Source organism: Mastomys coucha, unplaced genomic scaffold, assembly GCF_008632895.1.
Source record: "Mastomys coucha isolate ucsf_1 unplaced genomic scaffold, UCSF_Mcou_1 pScaffold5, whole genome shotgun sequence".
NCBI classification, from domain to species: Eukaryota; Metazoa; Chordata; class Mammalia; order Rodentia; family Muridae; genus Mastomys; species Mastomys coucha.
In genome coordinates this window covers 54,492,462-54,503,672 of record NW_022196911.1, presented here as the reverse complement: position 1 = coordinate 54,503,672, position 11,211 = coordinate 54,492,462, and positions in this window count along the sequence as shown.

Sequence of the window (11,211 nt, the reverse complement as noted above, 5' to 3'; positions counted from 1 at the left end):
AACTGGGAAAGGAGAAATTTACATGTAAATAAAGAAAATATCTAAAAATAAAATAAAATAAAATAAAAAGAATTTCCTACTTACCATTTTCTGTCTATGCACAATTACAATTAGTGTATACATGTGATTAAAACTAGATGTATTTTGGACAGGAACATGTGCAATAGAAAAGTGATTATATGCCGGGCAGTGGTGGCCCACGCCTTTAATCCCAGCACTTGGGAGGCAGAGACAGGTGGATTTCTGAGTTTGAGGCCAGCCTGGTCTACAGGGTGAGTTCCGGGACAGCCAGGGCTACACAGAGAAATACTGTCTTGAAAAACCAAACCAAAACAAACCAAAACAAACCAAAAAACAAAAAACAAACAAACAAAAAAAACCAAAGCAAAACAAAAAAAAAGAAAGAAAGGTGATTATATGACCTTGTGTAAAATCAGCCAGTTAAAGACCCATCATCACTATGCCCCTTGATAATCAAACTGCCCTTCCCATAAACCCACAGGATAGCCAAACACTAACTGGCCCCCCCCCCCCCGAGTCTTTATTCACATGCCCTGCCGTCAGGACTGACAGTGGATTCTTTTCTAATCTGTGCTATTGCTTTGCTTTTGGATAGTTATCTTGATAGGTTTGCAAGTCTCTGTGAACCCTTATTTCCAATTATTTGGAGAAAGGGTCCAGAAATGAAAACGTCCGACCCAGGCCCGGACCCTGACCCAGACCACTAGTAACTGCACATAAGAGCACCTCCTCTTCCCTCCACTCAGAAGCCAGGGCCGATACCTGCTCTCACGTGCAGCACCCGGGCGCCCTGGTATACACAGCAGCAACTTCACACAAGGACCTGGAAGCTTGCAGCAGGGAAGGCTTGGGTATTTTCAGGGAGGGAGAGCACCAGGCTCCTTCCAGATGTGGGAGCTATCCCTCCTGGAATCCGAAGGCCCAGTGGCTGCCTAGGGCTTGTAGGGTCTGTCATGGAGGCTATTCATGTTCACAAAGATAACAGGATTCTGATTTCCATCTGATGAGAGGACAAGGGACATTGCCTGGTCTTGCTAGCATGCTCTCTTGGTAATGAAAACTTCACCCTTGATTCTTGTTAAAGAGAGACTTAGAGCGGGGCATCCCAGTGGGCCTAGGGCTTCTCAACATGGCCTCACAGCAGGGGCAACTGTACCTTGAACACATTTAGGTAGCAATTACATCCAGGAGCTGGGGAACTGAGTGGTTAGAGTATGACCAAGAGGAAACATCAGGTAAGGGGACTGTGATCCAGCCCATCTGACAGGGTCCTACTGAGGTCCAGCTCGATGAGCAAATAATGCCCGGGACTGTGCATTGAAGGTGAGGCTTCCAACTCAGCCGCCTTAGCAGGTCTTCAATAAACCAGACATGCAAAAGTGTATGTGGATACACAAAGCCACTGCTCCAAACAACAGAGTTCCCCAAGAACCTGAGTGATGTGTCCACCTCAGCTTGCCTCTCCAGATCCCATAGACTAAGCAGCAGTTGGCCTGGACTCCTGAGTCTAAACTTTCCTAGGTTCCACTGCTCTTTCCAGAAGGCACTAGCCCTGGCTGGGCCTCTAGCTTGTGGAGCGAGCATGGAGGTGGCCAGTCTCATCCCCTGTGGTTCCCACCTCAGGAGCATAGTACAGAGGACCACCGCCGAGTAGTGGCTAAGATGGCTGCCGACGTGCTGACATTCTGCTCAGGGCCCACTTCCTCAGTACTGCCTACACCAGGCCCTTCTGAGAGTCTCCTGGGTCAGGGACTGGCCTCTGGCTGCCTCCCCTTATCGCCCAGTAGCTAGACCTGGGGTGCCCACCAGAGTCAGCTAGGGGACAATGGGTTGTTTGTTCTCAGACGGGCAGAGATGAGGAAGAAGGTAGACACAGTGAATGGCTTTTGAATACCTGGTCTTTCTAGGCCTCTGGGTCTGATATAGCTATGGGCAGCTGCCTCCTGGGCCTCAGTCTCCTTTCTCTGTCCTCCTGACGCCCATCTTCTTTTTACCAAATGGTCATTTGATCCTGTGCAAGACCCCTGAGTTGGAACTTAGTGGTAACCTAGGACCCACAGGGCAGCCCATAGACACTTGTAACACTAGTTCCAGATGACCCAAACTCTCCTTCTGGCTTCCTTTTATGTACATGTGGTATACATAAACTCAAGAAAGCAAACACACACACACACACACACACACACACACACACACACACACACACAATATAAATAAATACACTTTTGAAAGACCCCTGAGGTGAGCACACAAAGCAGGCACAAGTGGGGAGCACTCTGGGGGCCCAGGACGGAGAGGCATCTGGGAAAGAGTGTCCCGGTGTCCTTCCAGGAAGTGCTGTCAAAGGAGATGTTCCAAGGTGAAGAAGTCTGTTGCTGTTGTTGTGTCTGTCTCTACATCTGTCTTCCTCCATCTCTCTACTATTGTTATTTTGAGGTAAGGTCACATGGGGGAGCCCAGGCAGTCCTGGATCTCATGACCATCTTTCTCCATCAGTCTCTCCAATGCTGGAATAGCAGGTGTGAGCCATCACAACCCTCTTCTCCTGTCCCCTTCTTCACTCTGTCTCTCTGTGTAGACTCTGTAACTCCCGGTCAACCTCCCAGTCAGTGTTTCTCTGTGTCTTTACAGCCATCTCCTACCCTCTCTATCCCTGTCTCTGTCTCCCTCCTCCTCTATCTGGATCTTTCCGTCTCCTTCCCTGTTTCTTTGTGTCTCCAATTCCCTTTTTGCCCCCCACTTCCCAGCTCTGTCTTTATGCCTGTCTCCTGTCTCTGTTGCCCCACAACCCCTCCCTGCTGGTCCCCAGATGTTCTCATCTGGGCCGAGAGTGGTGCGGGGGAGGACGCTTCATAAGCAGCCCTGTTGTTGCAAAGTTGCCTTCATCTCTGGCCAGGAATTTGATACTGCAGGGCAGAGGGGAGGTCACATCTGTGAGGCTCGCCAGGAGCACTCCCAGGAGATAGCCTTCAGGTAGGCCGAAAGGGGTACCAAATCATACAGTCCCTGTGAGAGAGAACATGGCCCCTGTCCAGGGCATAGCTTCAGTGACCATATGCCCTCCTCTTACTACATAGGTAGGCCATCCCTGCCCTGAGAGAGACTGAGATTCAGAGCTGGGGCATGAAGAGCAGTCTGCCACTAATCTGCCAGTTTTGCCAAAGGCCAGCAGGCCAGCACAATGGGCTGCCCAGGGCCACCTGATGCAAAATGGCCAGGCTCCAGACTCACCAGAAACTCAGCCCAGCCTCTGTATCCTGTTCCCGTTCTTCTACAGCGTCCTGTCCCTCAGGCTCTGAGGTGAACCCATATGTCCTCTGGGGTCCCATTCCTCAGTCACACTTTTTAAAGATTTTTTTTTTATGTGAGTACACTGTCACTGTCTTCAGACACAACATCAGATCCCATTACAGATGGTTGTGAGCCATCATGAGGTTGCTGGGAATTGAACTCATAACCTCTGGAAGAGCAATCAGTGCTCTTAACCTTTGAGCCATCTCTCCAACCCCATCCCTCACCCCATGACTCAGTGTCTAGTCTTGTAGTGATTTGAGTGAGAAGTCCTGCATAGTCTCAGATGCTTATCCAGTTGGTCTCCAGTTGGTGGCGCTGTTTGGGGAGGTTTAGGAGGTGCAGCCTTCTTGGAGGAGGTGTGTCACTGAAGGGAAGCTTGGGAATCTAAAGATTCCATGCCATTTCTAGTTCTCTTTCTCTGCTTCCTTCTTATGACTCAGGTTGTAAGCTCTCTACCCCTCCGTGATGGACTCATATCCCTCTGGAACCATAAGCCAAAATAAATTCTCTCTATAAACTGCCTTGGACACGGATTTTATCACAATATGTCTTCTTAGTGACCTATATCTCCTGTTCTGTGGCCTCACATGTCCCTCTAATGTCCTGTCCCTCATATTCTGAGGTGACCCCTCCCCAGCATCCTCTCACTGTCCTATTTTTCATGCTATGTGACCTACATGTCCTCTTAGCAACTGTGTTGCCATAGGACGCTCATGGAAGGTAAACCTTCAAGAGTCTAGGGATCTGGGCAAGCCTGGGTCTGCAACCCAGCCCTCGGTGAGTGGGGTGGATAATGTGAGTGTCTTTGCTGGCTTCAAGGCCTCTCACTAGCTCCCTGGCTTCCAGGAGTTACACATTCTGGAAGATAAGTCAGTCATAGAGCTGCCCTAGGTCCTAGCACAGTTGAAGCATCCTGTCTCTTCCACATCTCAGTCCATTGGAATAAATCCAAATCTCCCAGAAGCCTGGCTGGTTCAGATGGTCCCTGGGCAGCAGGACCTCCACTCTTCTTTCTACAGGTTCTGGAGCAAGAGGTCTATGCGTACCCTAAGCTCTCTGAGCCCTAGCAGGAAATCCCCAGCTGTTCCTTCTGCAGCTCCAGAGATGGCTGCATCCCTGCAGTCCCTGCGGCTCTGGATGCCTCTCCTTGTTGAGTTCATTCACCGAGGGCCTGGTACAGCCCCAGGCCTACTCACCCCTCCTGGCCAGCTCCCCAGACCCTGAGCCAAGCAGTGTGATTTCATCTTGGGAGAATCCAACAGCGTACGGCATTTACATAAATAGTCCTCCATTGCCCTGCCCCCATAACCAGGCAAAGAGAAAGGCCTGGGGCCTGTGAGGCCAGGCCTCCCTCTGCCTGCTCCTGGGGTTCCTCTTTGGCTCTTGGTAGCCAGCCCCTTCCATTGTTTCTCTCAGCCTGCAAAAGGGGGTGCATGAAGCAGACTCCTTGAGAACACCAAGGGAGACAGAACCCCAAGTCTCAGCCCTGACATATAATCCCTGAGGCTACCTGAAGGTGGCATGCTGGAGTCTGGGGTGGGGAGTTACAAGGGGACCAGAAGGCCTGGAAGGCCAGGACACAGTTCTTAGGCCTTAGGAGGTCCAGTTGCTGTCCGAGGAACAGAGCATAGGCTGACCCACTGAGAGGCCAGGCTGACCCACTGAGAGGCTAAAGCCCCAGGGTTTCTTAACTAGAGCTTCACGGAGAAGGGATGAGAGAGCCTCTAAGTACAAGTGCTCATAGATGCTTTGAGAGGTGACCAAAAGTGGGGCCATGGAGAGGCTCAGTGCCGTCCTGTCCTCTAAGCTAAATAGGCTGAACCCTTGCTCCAGTGTACCCTAGAAATGGAAGGAGAGGCCATGGGGGGAGAAAAGCAGGCCCAGTTCACTTCTGAGTCTCTCTCTGCAGAATATCCCCACCCCCATCTTTCCCTCCTCCTCTCCCTCCCTCTCTCCATCTCACTGCCTATCTCCATTTCTCTGTCTCTGTCTGTCTCTCTTTCCCTCCCTTCCCCTTCTCCCCCCTCTCTCTCTGCTTCTCTCCATCTGTCTTTGTCTCTTTGTCTTTACCTCTCTCAGTCTCCTCCCCTCTCTTCCTCTTCTCTCCTCTGCTTATCTCCATCTCTCTGTTCACCTCTATCTCTTTCTCTGCATCTTTCTTTCTGACTCTCTGATTTCCATCTCTGCTTCTGTCTCTATTTCTGTCCATCACTCTCTTCTCATCTCTCTCTTTCTGATTCACTCTCTGTCTCTCCATCTCTTCCTGACTGTCTCTGTCTCTCTATCTCTGTCACTCTGAATCTTACCTGTCTCTGCTTTGTCATCTCTCCATCTTTCTCTGTCTCTCTGTTTCTGCATCTCTCTTCACTTCTATCTCTCTCTTTTTTTAAAGATTAATTTATTATTATATGTAAGTACACTGTAGCTGTCATCAGACACACCAGAAAAAGGTGACAGATCTCATTACAGATGGTTGTGAGCCACCATGTGGTTGCTGGGATTTGAACTCAGGACCTTTGGAAGAGCAGTCAATACTCTTAACCGCTGAGCCATCTCTCCAGCCCCACTTCTATCTCTTGCTGTATCTATCTATCTATCTATCTATCTATCTATCTATCTATCTATCTATCTATCTATCTGTGTAGTCTCACTATTTCTCCATCTCTAGTTCTTCATCTCTCTGTCTCTGTCTACCCCTGATTCTCACTATCTATCTCTCCATCTTCCTATGTCCCTGAGTCAGCCTGCTGGGCCTCTAGCTAAGAAGCCAAGAAGTGTCTGTCTGGAGAGGTGGAGTAAGAGGATACAGAGGCTGGCCTGGCTAGGGTTAGGAAGGGACTCCCATGCTGGCTCAACCCCTAGAACTCACTACTACTCTTGATCAATGAAGAGCCCTCTGGGGACAGTGCTGCCCAGACAGTGCCCCACTCTCCCTGGATGACCTGAGATGGGTACAGCCCCAACCCACGGCCCTGGAGTGCAGGGCAGGTGGGGATGAGCTGAGGCGAGCACCCTGCAGAGAGACCCTGTGACCTCAGACCCATCCTGAAAGGCAATGTAGCAGCAGCCAAGTTGGGCCTCAGGCAGGAAAGAATCTGTGTTGTGGCTCATGATCTGTGCTGTAATGCTGGCCTGAGACCAGGCTGTGGCTAGCGGAAAGCAGCAAATGTGAACCTCCAGATGAGGTTGTGGCTTAATCCCCCACTCCTAGCACATTGAAAGATTTCAGCTTTGGGCTCCAAGCCCTCCTGGGAGAGGCAGCTCTAATCTTGGACTCTTGGACTCAAGGCCTCCAGAACCATAGCCTGTCATATTCCTATCTTTCCTGGATGTGCCTACCCAGCAGCAAGTTGTCCATTTATTCAGACCCTACCAATGTGCCCAAGCCTCTCTTTAGCAGGAAGGATCAGCCCCTCTGTCCTATGATCAGCTTGGTTGAGAACAAGGGTCATCAGGAAGAGCAATGGAACACATGTCTCCTTTGGCTTGCTTCTAGCTGTCACACTGGCTAAGCTCCTGGCTAACCCCTGGGTCACCTAGCTGATTCTCTGGCTGGCTCTCTAACTTGAAAGTCTCATTGACCCTTGGATTGATTGGCTGATATCTATGGAACTCCCAACTGGCCCCACCTGACCCTGGCTTCCTAAGCTCTCTTATGCCTCAGGCATAGCTTAAGTGGAGAGGGGAAACCCTGGCCCTATTTCTTTTGGATCCCTCCGACACGGAAGGATAGGCCCAGGGAGAAATGTCTGTCAGGGTAAGTAAGGATCCTCATTCTCTTAGAGGGGAGGATAAGGTGGCTGGACCTACAGGGTCTAGGGTCACATGTTCAGGTCACTTGGCAAGGCAGTGTCTTCCAAGACTCCAAGATGGACCATGTCGTGTCCTGCAGGTCTCAGAGTAAGTTGGTTTTCACAGCTGCTATCAATAGGATGGACAGGGCCCCCTGTTTTCTCTGTGTCTATTTGACTTAAGAGCATGTCTTGAATACCACTATGTACCAGTAGGCAAATGCAGGATGATACCAAGTCTGCCCCCACAGTCCCCAGCACAGAAAACTGGGAGTTACACACTTGGCTGCAGTGGGTAAGTAGCTGACGGGTAGGTCTGAGAAGCTAGCTCCCTGTCCCATGGACCATGTGGCCAGGCCCCTCACAATAAAAACCTCTACAACCCCCTCTGCCTTTCTGGATTTCACACATTCATTGTCCACGTGTGAGCCCTGCTGAGTTATTTGGCATAGAAAGTGTCCCCAAGAGCACCATAAATGTCATCAGGACTAGATGCTATCAATGACAGTTACCAACAACCAGAGTTGGCCACCCAGCCCTGAACTGGGGGCCGACTGGGGGCTGGGTGGGGACAGCTCATCACTCCCTTCCTCTTGCTAAGAACCTTCATGAAGCTCTAACCATCTCTGGGCTGATCTTGCCAACCCCCTTAACCCCCGAGTGGGGTTCTGGCCACCTCTGCCTGAGCCAGACACCACAGATGATCTATGTGGATGCTGGATCACTGGGGACCTGGACTTTGCACAAATGAGTCCCAGACAGCCACAAAGCCCAATTCCACACCAGAGGCACTGCTCCTTCCCCATGGAGCAAAGTCTCCTATTGGCCACAGACCAATCCTCATAGTCCCACCCCCAGCATGCCTAGGGCACAGTAGATAGGACAGGAGGGAAGCTGCACACCCCAGGAAACCACTGGCTAACCGTGAAGCACAGCCCATCACCCTTACTAGCCTTCACTTTCCCATCGGAGCCAAACCCCTGGCCTGCCTGGGCTTCCCATCTCTCTTTTGTAAGCAGCGGCATACATCTATCTGCCCAGCTCCCTCTGTTCCCCTCCTGCCTGTCCCACTGCCAGGCCTAGGCTGTCATCCTTGCAGCCTACACTCACAACTACATGGCTCCAATCCCTTGCTTGGGAGGCAAGTGGCACTTACAGGGCCAGTGGTTTTGGTCCTCACCTTGAGCCTTCGGTGTAGTTTGGCCAGTTGGGAAAGCAGTATGAAGTTCCCACTGCTATCAGTAGAGAGGAGTGTAGCATATGCTCTGACATGCTTCCATGGGAGTTCAGGAGGCTGTACCCCAGACAGCTTCTCTGCAGAGTAATGCTTGTGCCAGTCTCTGTACCCCTTGCTCCTTGGTGCAAACTTACCTCCAGACATGGACTCCACCAGTGGGAGGAACAGGGGTCTCTGGGAGTCCTCCCCAGTTTTACTCTGGGTTGAACCCCTCTTAGCATGAGGCTCTGGCCTCCTACAGCTAGCCAGCACCACCTCCTCTTTCTCCATAGCCAGCTAGTGGCTTCTCAGCTATAGTATGCATCTAGACATAGTCTTATATGTTCTGGTTGAAGCCCCCAGGCCAAACCTCATCATAACTGGGCTTTCAGATAGGAAATCCTGGCACTGGGGTCAGCAGACTAACTGCCCCACAACAGATCCTTGTCCTTTGCCAGCCTCTTTCCCATCCTTCATTCATACCTCTCAACCCTACTGCCTCCACACCGGGAACTCTCTTCCTCCCCAAATTCATGCCTCCAGATAGTTATCCTCCAGGTATGACATCTTTTGTCCAGCAGATGTCCCCTCTTACTCTCTTTATCTTACTTTAGATATAGTGTGTGTGTGTGTGTGTGTGTGTGTGTGTGTGTGTGTGTGTGCATGTTTGTTTGTTTTTCAAGGCTTGTTACTCCATGTAGCCCTGGCTGTCTTGGAACTCACTTTGTAGACCATGCTGGCCTCGAATTCATAGATTCACCTGCCTCTGCTTCCCAAATGCTGGGATTAAAGGCTTGTGCCACTGCCACCCATCTGGTTTAAAGTAGTGGAAACGTCTCACTGTGGACTCAGTAGGTGGATAGTATTGTGTGTTCTGCTGTGCTTTGGTTATGATTTGTGATGGCTTGAAAAGGAATGGCCCCCATAGACTCATTTGTTGGAATGCTTGTCCCAGAGAGAAGGGCATCATTAGGAGGTATGGCCTTACTGAAGTAGGTATGGCCTTGTTGGAGGAAGTGTGTCATGTAGGGGTGGGCTTTGAGGTCTCATATATGTTCAAGCTATACTGGTGTAACACAGTCTCCTGCTGTCAGTGGATCTAGATGTAGAACTCTTGGATCCTCCAGCACCATGTTTGCTTGTATGCTGCCATGCTTCCTACCGTGATGATAATGGAATAGATCTCTGAAATTGTGGGCCAGCCCCAGTTAAACACTTAGGGGGCTGGAGAGATAGCTTAGATGTTAAGAGCACTGTCTGCCTTTCCAGAGGTCCTGAGTTCAATTCCCAGAACCCACATAGTAGCTCACAACCATCTGTAATGGGATCTGATGCTCTCTTCTGGTGTGTCTGAAGGCAGTGACAGTGTACTCATATACATAAGATAAAATAAATCTTAAAAAAAAAAAGAGAGAGAGAGAGAGAGTTGGGACCTTGATGGTCCCATTGGAAAGTGGTTGGGTCACTGAGGTGCTGCCCTGGGAATGAATTAGGGATGTTTTCATGTGATCCTAGTTTTTTGGAGCCAAACACTGGGTTGGGATGGAGTTATGAACCTTCTCCACTAGTTATCCTATCCCTGCCCCTGGGACTTCATATGGCAATGTATAACTGCTATCTACCCTGCCTCTCAGCAGCTCCCAAGCCAGTACCCTTCTGAACTGACCCATGGTCTGTTGCTTGGACATGCTCACGACTCATTTGCGCATCCCCATTAGGACAAGCACTCCATGTATCAGGCTCACAGAACCTCTTCTCTTCATGGCGTCATGCTGATAAGATCTCCGTCAGTAAGGCTCATCGAACAAGTGGCTTGTGTGACCGTACTTAGGGACTGGTGTTCCTCCTGTGGAGCATACTTCCCTCTACAAACTGCATATTCTTGGTGGTAATCCTGACACCCTTAATCTCAGTATGTGCAGGAGGGGACTATGCAAGGTGCTTGATAAGTATTACCTGGATGGATGGGTGTTGGGTGGATGGAGAGAAAAGAAGAAAAATTAAAAGAGGAAGAAAAGTAAATAGAAAAGAAGAGGCAAAAGTAAGAAACTTAGAGAAAGAAGAAAAAGAGCACTTTTTGTTGTTGTTGTTGTTGTTGACAGGGTTTCTCTGTGTAGCCTTGGCTGTCCTGGAACTTGCTCTGTAGACCAGGCTGGCCTCGAACTCAGAAATTCGCCTGCCTCTGCCTCCCAAGTGCTGGGATTAAAAGTGTGCACTGCTACTGCTAGGCTTGTTGTTTTTTTAAGGGAACAGGAAAAAAAGAGAAAAAGGATGGGTGATGAGTCAAGTCAACAGCACTTGTTGATTGGCCAGTCAGCCCAGCCGAGTCAGGAACTCCAGGTTCACTGAGAGAGCCTGTCTCCTAAGAGTGGAATAGAAGCAATGGAGAAAGATACTTGACACTGACCTCTGCCCCCCACACACATATCTGTATGCACACATGCACTCCATGTACATTTTTTGGGCAGCCTATCATGCAAATGAAAGATGGAGAAGGGGTTGGGGAGATGGCTTAATGTTTAAGAGCACTTGCTGTTCTTGCAGAACATCCAGGCTTGATTCCCAACACTCATTTGGTAACTGGCAAGCAGCTGTAACTCCAGTTCTGGGGAATCTGACTGATTCCCTCTTCTGTTTCTGCAAGCACCGGGCACACACATGCTGCACACACACACATTGCGCGTAAAATAAAAAAATATATTTTTAAAAAGAAGGGGGCTGGAGAGACAGCTGAGTGGATAAGAGCACTTGCTACTCTTTTGGGGGACTCAGCTTCAATTCTCAACACTCACATAGTGGCTCACAACTGTCTGTAACTCCGGATACCCTCAACGGCCCTCCACAGGCACACACGTGTACACAAACATACGTACAGGCAAAACACTCATG